Source organism: Podarcis raffonei, chromosome 2 (assembly GCF_027172205.1).
Source record: "Podarcis raffonei isolate rPodRaf1 chromosome 2, rPodRaf1.pri, whole genome shotgun sequence".
Classification (NCBI taxonomy): Eukaryota; Metazoa; Chordata; class Lepidosauria; order Squamata; family Lacertidae; genus Podarcis; species Podarcis raffonei.
In genome coordinates, this window is record NC_070603.1 from 109,369,869 (window position 1) to 109,384,420 (window position 14,552).

A 14,552-nucleotide genomic window follows, 5' to 3' on the forward strand; every position below is an offset into this window, starting at 1 on the left:
GCAAAAACTGAATTCACTGGAGGATGATCTGTTAGAGCCAGCAATTTATTTTCAAGGCTGGATCTAGACGCATCAAAAAAGCGTTTCAGGAAAACGTAAATTCATAAAGGGAAATCACATTGGCAAAAAGATGGGATTCCACAGCACCATCTGGTGGCACGATGTTATAAAGTATATGAAGCATTTTTTCTTTACTAATGTAGCTGAACCCCAAGTTTCCACTGGATTCCCAAACTACGCTCTTTCTGTTCCCCTCAATGTCCAATAATGTATTTCAATGTAGAAAGAGTCCTGAATACTTTTCTGGTTAATCCGTTCTCTACACTCTTTGCAAAGGGTTTGCTGTGCTGAGACGGTCACACCCATTTGTCCCTTGGCAGAAAAAGAAACAGGCAACAAATAGCAGTAGTAGCTTAACTTATGGTAAGGAAGATGTTGCTCATGTTTGAAGAATCAGGTTCAATGCAGCCATTGTATACGGCCGGGGGGCATCTCAGCTCACCTGATCCTGGTGGGTTTGGAAAGTGCATGAGGCTTTCGGCAATATGCTGGGGTATCTCTGAAATGCAAGGGGGATGAGGGCACTGGTTCTCTTCGGCTATTTGGTGTACTGGTATACTGATTGTTAGCTGAAATCCTAATGGGCGGAGGGACCAATGTTGAACACAGTGTCCTAGACCTCCATGCCCACCTGATACAGTGGTACCTCGGGTTACATACGCTTCAGGTTACAGATTCCACTAACCCAGAAATAGTGCTTCAGGTTAAGAACTTTGCTTCAGGATGAGAACAGAAATTGTGCTCCGGCGGCGCGGCAGCAGCAGGAGGCCCCTTAGCTAAAGTGGTGCTTCAGGTTAAGAACAGTTTCAGGTTAAGTATGGACCTCCGGAATGAATTAAGTACTTAACCTGAGGTACCACTGTACTATCTTATGTGAAAAGAATGCCTGTTCCTTCCAATTCACAAGACACTTATTATATGAGGCTGGGAGGAACCTTCTTGATTTTTGCCTGTGTTTGCATACATTTGGACACCATTTTGAAGCCAGATGACAGACTGGAAGCAAAATATAGACCACAAGTTCACTTGCAAACTTTATTGAAAGTAACCATTGAAGCATCTGATAAAACAATATTACAAGGTATTACTCTCACGTTATTTCTGCATGCAAAACTAGCAATCATTTTAACTATTATTATCGAACTCTATCATGATTGGCCACCTAGAACTCCCACCAGTCCAAACTACTTAAAAGCTTTGCTACGTTCCAGTTGCATTGAAATGTTCAGGAAAGAGAAAAGAGAACATTTGAAATATCCAACCAAGGAGGGGTTGGGAAGAACAGAGGGGTTCCATGAGCTCCAGGAAGAGATGAATTGAGAATCTGATGGACAGGACCCAGGAGAGACCAAATAGAAGTGGTTCCAGACTCTCCCCAACCATCCTGACTGACTGTGTGGAATGAGATGTTCTAAGAACGTGGTTAAGAGCTGAGAAATCATCAGGGCCCTGCCAGAATTAGGGCAGATGCCTGTTATGCCAAATGTACGATCCCTCTCTAGGAATGGGACTCATGATCATTCAGAGTTTGCAGAGAATCATGAGACTCAGACAGAGATAGAAAACTGTCCTATGACTTGAGGCAGATGGTTTTGCTCACGAGCATGCAGAGACCATCCAAGTTCACCCTCTTGTTTAATGAATCTCATCACTATCCCAACCACAAGTGAATGTTTTGGATAAAATTTTCTGTGATTTGCCCAGTTCTAGCAAGGGAGGGGAACTCTGGCCTCTGGGCATAAGGAAGCATTCTGGTCTTCCCCATTTGGCACAAGAGGCTATTTCAGAAGACCCCCACCCCAGCCCACATCCACCCTACGCCTGACTTCATATGAGGTCAGGTGTGGGGAAGGTAAGAGTAGACAGTGTAAAGCACTGCTTGGTAGGTGTCTATGAACATCCCACCCCACCCTCTTGCTGCAGTCAATTGCACACTTTTGCGGGGAGAAGTTACAGTGAAGGAATGCATAAATGAGTGGACACAAATGGGTGGTCCTCTTCTCTGGAACAGGAAGGAGGAGCAGTTTAGGAACAGAATAGTAAAATCAGTCAAAACATAAGTCAGTTTCACAGCACGTCGTTTTCATTTTCGTTGCACCTGATAGTTCCTTTCCACATGCCCTTTTCATATGAGCAGGGCCACAATCTTTGAAGGCTCTCACGAATTCACCTGTATCACCTGGAGAGAGAGAGAGAGAAGTATCTTTGTTGAGATTAACCAGTCAATGAAGATAGTTTTATTGTATTAGTCCAAAATCCATACCAAAAGAGAGGAGAAAGGTTACTCCTCACCCAACTATACTTTACATTTTGAACTCAATCTTGAAAAGTATACTTAAAACAGACATTTGAATTTATTTTGCTAAAGCTACTTAAGTGTCAACATCAAAATAAAAGTAGGTTAAAGCATATGCAAAATATATGTCTAAATAAAACAAACCCTTAAATCTCAGAATCTCCACCATTGTTGTCAAGGATAAATCCCAAATATTTTCCCTTCAGACTGAAAAATAGGCCACTTTCCAAGTGACATGCCAGCTCCTTGATGCAGACACCTTACTTTTCCTGTCCCTCTCCAACATTTCATCTTCTTAAGCAAGGTTCCTCTACGTAATGTGGCTTAATATAAGAATATAGCTGGCATTCAAGACTTTAATGAGGTAACTCTTCCATTACTGCTGGAAGACTGTTGCACAGTCTGCCTTGCAGTGATATGTCCATGAATCTCCCCAGCTTCACAACTGAATCCATGTGTTCAAAATGGAGTTGGGGGGAAAGCTCTCTAATGCTCCATTTTCATTGGAAATGCTTGGTATTTTTCGTATTGCTGCTGAGACTTTGCACTTGCCAACCAATGCACTGCCATGTGACAATACGCTACGCATCATGCACCATGTTGATGAGGAAAGGGACAGCTCTGTCAATTGCTCATTGACTGCTTTGGTAAAAGATGTTACTCCGTACATTACCAAGTCAATTCAGAGCCTGACCAGAAAATTTGAACTGTTGTAGTAAATTTATTACCGCATTGGCCCAAATATAAACCTCATTTCCCCCCCAAATTCCAACACTGAAAAGTTCAAGTACGGCTTATATCCGTGCCCTTACACCACTGGCAAAGTGGCACAGCTCCCCCCCCCCCCAGGAAGCAGCCCAGAAGCGCGGGGAAATGGCGCACTGCTCGCCCACCGCTCCCAAGCCTTCCCCAAGCCACCAGAAAGAAGGTGGAAGGCCGCCAGCAAAGTGGTGTGGCTCCCCCCAGGAAGCAGCCTGAGTATTGTCTTTTTTCTCTCCCCCCCCCTTCAATTCTAAAAGTGTGGTTTATTTGTGGGTGCGGCTTATATTCATGCCAATGCGGTACTCCCTAGAGAAACTTTGGGCTCTTCCATTTATTGAGTATTCATCCTGACTTGCTCAAGGTTAGATGATCAATGTGGAGGCCACGTATGTTTTACGACATCATGAATCTCCAATAAAAGGGGCAGCAAGACATTACAATATAGATGTTGTTCCATTTTCTTGAAGTTTATTGCTCTACTATTTAGGAAATATGCCCGTTTGTTGTTTAGTCGTTTAGTTGTGTCCGACTCTTCGTGACCCCATGGACCAAAGCACGCCAGGCACTCCTGTCTTCCACTGCCTCCCACAGTTTGGTCAGACTCATGTTTGTAGCTTCGAGAACACTGTCCAACCATCTCGTCCTCAGTCGTCCCCTTCTCCTTGTGCCCTCCATCTTTCCCAACATCAGGGTCTTTTCCAGGGAGTCTTCTCTTCTCATGAGGTGGCCAAATACTGGAGCCTCAGCTTCACGATCTGTCCTTCTAGTGAGCACTCAGGGCTGATTTCCTTAAGAATGGAGAGGTTTGATCTTCTTGCATGGGACTCTCAAGAGTCTCCTCCAGCACCATAATTCAAAAGCATCAATTCTTCGGCAATCAGCCTTCTTTATGGTCCAGCTCTCACTTCCATACATCACTACCAGGAAAACCATGGCTTTAACTATATGGACCTTTGTTGGCAAGGTGATGTCTCTGCTTTTTAAGATGCTGTCTAGGTTTGCCATCGCCTTTCTCCCAAGGAGCAGGCGTCTTTTAATTTTGTGGCTGCTTTCACCATCTGCACTGATCATGGAGCCCAAGAAAGTAAAATCTCTCACTGCCTCCATTTCTTCCCCTTCTATTTGCCAGGAGGTGATGGGCCCAGTGGCCATGATCTTCGTTTTTTTGATGTTGAGCTTCAGACCATATTTTGTGCTCTCCTCTTTCACCCTCATTAAAAGGTTCTTTAATTCCTCCTCACTTTCTGCCATCAAGGTTGTGTCATCTGCATATCTGAGGTGGTTGATATTTCTTCTGGCGATCTTAATTCCGGCTTGGGATTTATCCAGCCCAGCCTTTCGCATGATGAATTCTGCATATAAGTTAAATAAGCAGGGAGACAATATACAGCCTTGTCGTACTCCTTTCCCAATTTTGAACCAATCAGTTGTTCCATATCCAGTTCTAACTGTAGCTTCTTGTCCCACATAGAGATTTCTCAGGAGACAGATGAGGTGGTCAGGCACTCCCATTTCTTTAAGAACTTGCCATAGTTTGCTGTGGTTGACACAGTCAAAGGCTTTTGCATAGTCAATGAAGCAGAAGTAGATGTTTTTCTGGAACTCTCTAGCTTTCTCCATAATCCAGCGCATGTTTGCAATTTGGTCTCTGGTTCCTCTGCCCCTTCAAAATCCAGCTTGCACTTCTGGGAGTTCTCGGTCCACATACTGCTTAAGCCTGCCTTGTAGAATTTTAAGCATAACCTTGCTAGCGTGTGAAATGAGTGCAATTGTGCGGTAGTTGGAGCATTCTTTGGCACTGCCCTTCTTTGGGATTGGGATGTAGACTGATCTTCTCCAATCCTCTGGCCACTGCAGAGTTTTCCAAATTTGCTGGCATATTGAGTGTAGCACCTTAACAGCATCATCGTTTAAATTTTTAAATAGTTCAGATCTCTTCTAAAAGTCAGATAGTTGTTTATTTCTTTGACATCTGAGGGGAGAGCATTCCACAGGGCGGGCGCTACTACCAAGAATGCCCTCTGCCTGGTTCCCTGTAACTTCATTTCTTGCAGTGAGGGAACCACCAGAAGGCCCTCGGAGCTGGACCTCGGAGAAGTATCCAGTGAATGAAGATAATTTTATTCGATTAGTCCAATAATACAACATGAATGATGGGGGTGGAGATGCTCCTTCAGGTATACTGGACCGAGGCCATTTAGGGCTTTAAAGGTCAGCACCAACACTTTGAATTGTGCTTGGAAACGTACTGGGAGCCAATGTAGGTCTTTCAGGACCAGTGTTATGCGGTTTCGGTGGCCACTCCCAGTCACTAGTCTGGCTGCCTCATTCTGGATTAGTTGTAGTTTCTGGGTTACCTTTAAAGGTAGCCCCATATAGAGCGCATTGCTAGTCCAAGTGGGGGATAAGCAGAGCATGCACCACTCTGGCGTGGCAGTCCATGGGCAGGTAGGGTCTCAGCCTGCGTACCAGATGGAGCTGGTAGACAGACACAGAATTGACCTGTGCCTCCATGGACAGCTGTGAGTCCAAAATGACTCCCATGCTGCGCACCTGGTCCTTCAGGGGCACACTTACCCCATTCAGGACCAGGGAGTCCTCCACACCCTTCTACCTCCTGTCCCTCCAAAACAGTACTTCTGTCTTGTCAGGATTCAGCCTCAATCTGTTAGCCGCCATCTATCCTCCAACTGCCTCCAGACACTCACACAAGGACACAAGTATGGTACAAAGACTTTGTTTTCTACACTGAGGCCCACCATAAAAAAGGAGGAACGTCGACAGGAGAGTCTCCTTACCTGAAAAGGTTTCTACCATCATACAGAATGGTGCCTCACATGTCATATCATTCGGTACACATGGCTCGCCAGGACCTTTCATGATGCATCTTCTGCATATCGCAGCATCTGTTGTAAGAGACAGTATTTCATTGGTGGAAGGACCAATTGATATTCATTGCCCTAACCCACCAAAATCCTATCAGTACACATAGCTGTCAGAAGAGACCCCAGAACAGAAATGGTATAATCTTTTTCCCCTTGGACAGTCGGACAAAATTTGCATTTCTGTGTATATATTAAGAGATGGAAATTGTACGCAAATTTGTAGCACGCTCCTGTGGCCTGAGACTAGCAACACCTTCCACCTAGACAGCTGGACCTTCTTTCTCGAAGATGGTACACTCTGAATCGAAGCAATCGTCTGGGGGCCACTAGGGGCGCATTGGAAGATGGCCGACAATACCATCTCTCCGACCCACACGGGGTAATTAAGAGGCTGTTATGGGAGTAGGCAGCCTCCCTTGTTGCCCCAAGGAAATGGGGAACACTGCCCTTGCCTGCTGTGCCCATAAATCACCCCCAATTCGAAAGAAGGGGGTGAGGGCCCTAGGCAGAATGTCCCCGTGTGGACCTCGGCTCTCCTGGACGTTGTCTCTGATCGCGCACTAGCTGCAGCAATTTGGAATAATTAATTACAAAAGAAGCAAATGCACACATTGAAGAAGTCTGCTAATTTAAGTGACCTCTGCAAAAGAGACGACGGGTCAGAGAAACAGGAATATTTTACGATGAAGATACACCAAAGGCTGGGTATGTTGACAACGGGACTGAATGGGGGGGAACCTTTTTTACTTTCCTTCTATGTGATTTACAAGAACCCCTCCTCATTAGAATCGTCGGTTGAACTGACCCAAGCAGGATGATTAAGGTCTGTGTGGAGATAAACTTTAACCAAAAGTATGCTTTATAGAGATCGAGAAGCAATAAGAGCTTTTGGAATGGCGCAGCAATTAATTCGGAGTCGCCATCTTGCCATAGGATTTATAGCCGGGAGGAAGAACGGACTTGTTTTCAGACTGCATTACTGGTGAATCTCCTCAGAGGTTTTGAGAAAGGAGGCAGATTGGTAAAGATTAATGACGCTAAAACTGTTTTGATGTATGGAAGTGATGTTACATGGAAAACGTCTGGATATGGCTACTGGATAAAAAAAAAATATATCCACGCAGGATTACAAACTGTTCTAACCAGCTTGTGGAGTCTATCAGAGGTCACAAAGAGAAAGGAAACATATATGAAAATAATAACAAGAGATGTGGAAAAACAATAAGAAAGGACTGGATAGTACTGTGAACATCATAAGGTTAGATTTGTGGACATTAAAACAGCAGTAAGAAGCAAGACGTTGATTGGATCCCCTTCGGAATTTGAAATATGGGTACCCCCAACAAAAATTTAAAATTTGGCTGTGTAATTTGGAATTTATGTAATTTGGTTTGATTTGATGTGATTGGTCGGTTAATAAAAAATTATTCTTAAAAAAAAAAGAATTGAAGCAATCGTCAGTCGGGTTTTCTGTGGATTGACGTTTGTATGGATTCAGCCGAAAGTAGCGAGTTCTCCTGAAGAAAGTGGTGGGGGGGAATGGAAAACCCCTTGGCCCTTGCCTCAAAAGCACAGGGTGAGCAGCAGTGTGCATGAGCCCTAAATCTCTCCAACTATACACATGGAACAAGAGGTGGGTGATTTGATTCACTTCTACAAACATAGGGAACTGCCTTGTCTATTTTGCCCCATTATCAGGATATGCCACGATCTTCTCACTGAAACATTCAGCTGGAGATGGTAGGTAAGGGATTAACTTGGGGCTTTCTTCACGGAAGGCAAGAGCTCTAACACTGAAATATCACAACCCCACTGAAAGAGGCATATATTCCACTCTTGCCCCAAAGTACATCACCTCCGGGTTGCTCATAGATTCAACCTATGTAGAAGAGTGGCTTATTCTTGCTTCACCTGTTCAGGGACAGGAAGTGGGAACCATACTTACCTCCAGTCCTGAAGCAAAGCAGAACACATAATGTAAGTAGCCAGACCTGAAGCAGACGTGGCCTTCGATTACCAAGAAACAAGCTCTGCTCCATTGGAATGCCTTTTGTATGGAGAGACAGCTTTGGAAGGCTAGCAGCTGAGAAATCGCAGGCTTTCAGGGCAGACAAGAACACGCTGCACAGTTTGAGGAACCGAGTTCAAGACATCCATTATATAAGGCCGAAAGGAACCTTCTTGGCTTCTTGCCTCATCCTGGTGGCCTTTAAAGGTCCCAGGAGCCTTTGGCAATATCCTGAGTTGACAGTGAAGAATAGCAAGGATGAAGGCAGTGGTTGCCTTGGGCCATTTCATGCACAAAGTGCTGGTTGTTAGGACAAATCCAAATGGGCTGAGGGATCAGCTGAATGCTGCACAGAACGTCCCAGATCTCATCTTTTGTGAAAGAATTGCTTGCTCCTTTCATTGGGTTTCCTGTTCAGCTCTGGGTTTCAATTGTGACACGAAGACGTTCTGAGCAGCCAATTCTCAAATAGCTGCATTCTGGCTTGATCATCCATATTGCTAAAAAGTTCTGTTAGAAGGAGCTCACTTTTTTATTCTGTTATTCCCACCGGGTGGGAAGCACACTTCCACCTGCCGGGTGTGGAGCACACTTCCACCCACAGACAAGCCACAGCTGTCTGACCACGTGACCTTCGGCTGTGGAGCACACTTCCATCCACAGACAAGCCACAGCTATCTGAACATCATGCCCTCTATCTAACCTTTGCTCTCTTAGTGGTCTGCTGTGCCCTGTCTGTGCCCTTTGTCTCCTTCGTCATACATGGTTCAAGGGGAAATGACGCAGTGGAAACAGGTGCCAAAATAACTTTGTACCACCCCTCGATCTCAGGATTGGAAGATGTGTAAAGGTAGCAGTCCAAAATCTATCTAATTGGTTTTGCATATTGTGCTAATAAGAAGAGCTTCAGCAGAGCTAGCTGGCAGCTTGCTTATGCACAGATCACCTGCATTACCAACTCCTGCCTCGTGTCCTTCACTTCCCATGGTCCTTTAATATTGCATCGATCTTAGACCACGTTCAAAGACATAGGACCCGGAAATCAAAGCAGGTGAGCCCATGTCATTGATTTGTCTCTTCATGGATGTTTGTGGCTTCACAGCATTGGTTATAGATGCCAGTTAATCAGGTTATCAGTTGATTCATGTGGTAAAGTATCAATTTACCACCATCAGCTGAAGGGCAAGTTTTGCTACCACTGTTCCCAAGTGCAGTGATAACCTTTCCTCTGATTGGAATGAATGACAACTCTTCACTTGCAAGGGAGTAGGTCAAGTGTTGCACTTGAGAGATCTATGGGCAGAAGCTGAAATCTGTTCTCTGACTTTTGACCGCTATACCCAGGATGTCCCACCCACCTGCCCCTAGTTAGAAAACCCAGTCTTGCTCTAGATAGAAAAATCTGGTAATAACTAGTAGTAACTGGTCAGCTTCTGAAAAACAACGGTTGCTTGGCTTGAGGAACCAGGTTCAGCATAGCCATTATAAAAAGCCATTAGGAATCTTATTAGCATCTCAGGGCACCTGATCCTGATGGGGTTGGTGGGTACAAGAAGCCTCTGGCAACATGCTGTGGAACAACAAAGATGTGGGGAGTGGCTGCCTTTCAGTATTGGGGGTAAAATGAGCTGATTGTTAGGATAAATCCTGATGGACTGAGGGAATAGCCAAATGTTGTACAGAATGTCCCAGACCTCTGTGGCCAACTGATAGTATCTAACATGGAAGGAAACCTGTTTCTTTCAGTTAACAAGACCTCTATTATATAAGGCTAAGAGAAACCTTCTTGGTTTCTTCTCTCATGCTGGTGAGCTTGAACGGTGCAAAGGTAAAAGGTAAAGGACCCTTGGACAGTAAAGTGCAGTCAAAGGCGACTCTGGGGTTGCGGCGCTCATCTTGTTTTCAGGCCAAGGGAACCGGCTTTTGTCCACAGACAGTTTTCCGGGTCATGTAGTCTGTATGACGAAACAGCTTCTGGAGCAACAGGATACTGTGACGGAAACCAGAGCGCATGGAAACCCCATTTACCTGCCTGCTACATCAGTAACTATTTATCTACTTGCACTGAATTGAAATACTTTATTGTCACTTGTATAACTTGTATACAGTGAGATTGCACTGCCATGCTTTCATAGAATCATAGAATCATAGAGTTGAAAGAGACCACAAGGGCCATCTATTCCAACCCCCTGCCAAGCAGGAAACACCATCAGAGCACTCCTGACATATGGTTGTCAAGCCTCTGCTTAAAGACCTCCAAAGAAGGAGACTCCACCACACTCCTTGGCAGCAAATTCCACTGTCGAACAGCTCTTACTGTCAGGAAGTTCAAATTGCTAGGTTGGCAGGAGCTGGGACAGAGCAATGGGAGCTCACCCCGTCATGCGGATTTGAACCGCGAACCTTCTGATCAGCAAGCCCAAGAGGTTTCGTGGTTTAGACCACAGCGCCACCCACGTGAAGCCTCTGTGAATATGCTGGGGTTGCACTGAAGAACAACAAAGATGTGGGTAGTAGTTCCTTAAGATGTCAGGTGCATAATGTACTGATTTTTCAGACAAATCAAAATGGGCTACACAGAATGTCCCAGGCTTCTGTGAGCACCTGATGGCAGAGTAGATTTTTCCACAGCCAATCAGGGCCTAGGGGCATATTTTCCCAGAACTAAAGGGTATATGTGAATCCCCCTTCTGCTACAATAGTAAGTTTTTGCTGTTTCCAGTGATCCCATAACCAGAAAGAATAATAAAATTGCTTCTTAAAATTGTTAAATCACTTTATCTTGCCCAGGGAAATAAGTGTTCTTTGGGCTCAGATGAATTTGTAGCTGGCTGATTGACTAACAGTAGTATCACCTAGTCCACATCTTACCAACTTCTCCACAAAACTATCACTGGGGACTTTGTGAAAAGCCTTACTGAAATCAAGGTACATTACACCCACAACATTCCCCTGATCCATGAAACTACAGAGGTGATGTCATCAGGAAGGGTGTGGCTTCTTGGACTGTGATCTCTGCTTCCTTGAAGAAGGATTTATGGCAAGAGATAGGCTGCACCTCACAAGAATGTGTTTGCTAAGAGCCTCACGAACTTGATCAGGAGAGCTTTAAACTTGATCCTAAGAAGGATGGAAAGAACTTTACAGATGACAAAGAACAACTGGTGCTGGGTGCTGGTGCCTCACGAACTTGATCAGGAGAGCTTTAAACTTGATCCTAAGAAGGATGGAAAGAACTTTACAGATGACAAAGAACAACTGGTGCTGGGTGCTGGTGCTTCATGGATGCACAGGAAACAGAAACCTACTAAAGGGCAAGCAAGCAAAAGAAGGAAGCAGCTGGAGGGAATGACTAATGGTCTTAGTTGTCTCTATACTAATGCACAGAGTATGGGAAACAAGCAAGATAAATTGGAGCTTTTAATACAGGATGGCAAATATTACCTGGTAGGCATTACTGAAACCTATTGGGATGAGTCTCATGAGTGGAACAGGAATTGAGAGATATAACCTGTTCAAAAGGAATAGACAATTAGCCGAGGGGAAGGGAGGTCTCAGGCTTATATAGCCAAATGTTGTTGTTCTTGTTATTTAATAATGATGTTATGTTTGGAAAAAATTGTAAAAACCAATATAATTGTTATAAAAAACAAAACAAAAGGAATAGACCAAACAGGAAGGGAGGAGTAGCAGCATTATATGTTAAAAAATGTGCACACTGGAGCATGGAAAGCTGATTATGAGGATATGGGTAAAAATTTCAGGAGAGAGAAACAACAGTGACCTTACCGTGGGTGTTTGCTATAAAATGCCAAGCCAGACTGAAGACTTGGATGATGCTTTCCTAGACCACATCACCAAACATTCAAAAAGAAGAGATGTAGTAGCTATGGGAGACTTCATCTTCCCCGATATATGTTGGACCTCAAATGCTGCCAAGAATGTAAGGGCTGACAAATTCCTCCATTGCCACACTGACAATTTCATTACCAAGAAGGTGGAAGAAGCAACAAGAGAATCACCTATCTTGGACCTGGTCCTCACCAGCTGGGAGAAATTGATTTATGAAGTGGAAATACTGGGAAGTTTGGGAGGAAGTGATCATGTCCTTCTGGGTTTCATATCACAGAGGCAAGAGAATGCTGAATGTAGTCAGACAGGCACTTAAGGAGCTTGTGGAAGGGATTTATCATCATCATCATCATCAAGGTAATAGTGTGCTGCCGGAGCATATTGACCCCGATGTGTCCCTGGCATTTGCCCAAGTATTCCCCCAGGCATGCACTGATTCTTTCCAACATGGCAGCAGAGATAGTCCAGACATGAGGAAGAGCAAAACACAGAGTGCAAACCGGCAGGTCAGAGCAATTCTGGCCCCTAATCACTCAGACAGAAGACTTGCCCTATTCAAAAGTCCTTTGTGTACTGAGAAAATGCTATTAAAGGGAGCCAGCTGAGAGATAGCAGACTTGCAAGACATCCCATGAAATCCCATGAAAAGGTTTTCTGGCCACCTCCATATTTCTTGGAGCCATATAGCATCCAATAGGAGCTGATGCTTTTAACTGGGGAGAGGTGGAAGGTTGGCTGGTTAGTCAGTTGACTGAGGCCCTTTTATTTTTGAATCTGACTGCAAAGACTTGGAGAAACAGACGAATATGGTACGGTTACGTTAATGTTTCCAGATGCTGACTGTGCTCATGTGATTTGTGTATGGGATTCTATTTGAACACTGCCATATACAATGCAAGAGTGTTATGCAGAATGGAGGAACTGCATTGTTTGTTTTGCCTTGTCGTATTCTTGCCTGTGTCTTCCGGAAGCTGGAGGGGCCCAGAGAGGGAAAGGAAATGCAGCTGAGCACAGAGGTCTGTTGCAAAGCATGAGATATGGCCCATATAATTAAGATTTCCTCAATTTTGAGGAAAGGAAAATATGAGTTACAGTGATTTCTTTTGTGATCAAGATACAGTAATTACACAGGAGCCAAAATAGAATACAGACCGCAACTTCATTTTTAAATTTTATTGAAAGAAATCATTGATGCGTAAGGTACAACAAATAATACAAACTATTATTTTCGCATTATTACTGCACGCAAAACCAGCAGTGATTTTAACTATTATTATTGAACTCTATCATGGTTGGCTACCTAGAACTCCAACCAGTCCAAACTACTTAAAACTTTGCTACGTTCCAGTCACATGGCAATGTTCAGGAAAGAGAACAGAGAACATTTGAGTTCTCCAACCGAGAAGAGGTTGGGAAGTACAGGGTTCCATGAGCTCCAGGAAGAGAGGAATTGTCACCATCCCTAGCACAGGTTATTGTAGTTGATAACATCTTCTGTGATTTGCCAAGTTCAAGCAGGGATGGGGAGTGATAAAGAGACCCACAAATCCTATAGACAGTGCAAATCACTGCTTGGTACATGTCCATCAACTCTCCAAGAAACAACCCATTCCACCCCAATACCTAAGTCAATTATGCACTTTTGCAAGAGGAACCTACATTTCAAAATATCTGACAATGAAGGACTGCATAAATGAGTGAGCACAAATGAGTGGTCCTCCTCTCGGGAGCAGGAAGGAGAAATGAAGTTGTGAACTGAATGACTGTTTGATTAACAAGTATGGATAGCCAAATTGGGGGGTTTCCTGTGTGGAACATCCCCTTAATGTGATTATTAGACGTGGCATCAGAATGTCTGCATGGGGCTTTTGTCTGTCATTTGAATTGCAATGGCAGGAGGAAGACCTGTTGTCCTTTAAAAGGAAATGATATGAAACGTTCTAATATTATGTCTTATCAAAGGGGAAAGATTGGTTATCCACCCTTTTACATGGATAGGCGAAAAAAACTTTAGAATAGAATAGTAAAATCAGTCAAAACATAAGTCGCTATTACAGCATGATACTTTCTTTTTATCTCCCGATGTCACCTCTGTCCCACAGAGTTTTTTCGAACTGTCTTCACGACATTCTTTGACGTAATTAGTCAATTTGCCATTTATTTTTTTTTTAAAAAAATAATATTTATTACTTTTAAAAATTACAGAAAAGGAAAAGAAAAGAAAAGAGACAAGAGAAAAAAACAATACAATACAATATATAGACAATACAAAACACAACCTAAACACATTAAACTAAACACATTAAACAAAACTAAACAAAACCCTATCCCTAACCCTAACCCTAAGCAAAACAAAACAAAAACAATTTTAAAACACACACCACACCCTTTCCACACTCTTTCTTTCATTCCCTTGTTTCCTCGACCTCCTCACACCTCCCTTTTTGTATTCCACTTCTATTAATTGTTTCAGCAAATCCTTTCCATCTTTCTCTATTTTCTATCATATTATAAATATCTTAACATATTTTTTAACCTTATTTTCCATTAAAACTAAAATACTTATATAAACTTTAAATTTTCCAATCTTCTTCCACCATCTCCTCTCCCTGGTTTCGGATTCTGCCAGTCCTTTCCGTCAATTCCATATAGTCCATCAACCTGGAGATCTTATGTCCGAGGCTCTTAA

At 43.5% G+C, this 14,552-nt stretch overlaps 1 long non-coding RNA gene across 1 annotated transcript; it reads right to left on the reverse strand.

Annotated features, from left to right (window-relative positions):
• Window positions 1-1,955: 1,955 nt before the first annotated feature.
• Window positions 1,956-8,267, reverse strand: LOC128408599 (uncharacterized). Its single transcript, XR_008329130.1, has 3 exons — window positions 7,949-8,267; window positions 5,917-6,024; window positions 1,956-2,239 (listed from the first exon to the last, which is right to left on the reverse strand). It is a non-coding gene; the product is annotated as an uncharacterized LOC128408599 (long non-coding RNA).
• Between the last annotated feature and the right edge of the window lie 6,285 nt (window positions 8,268-14,552).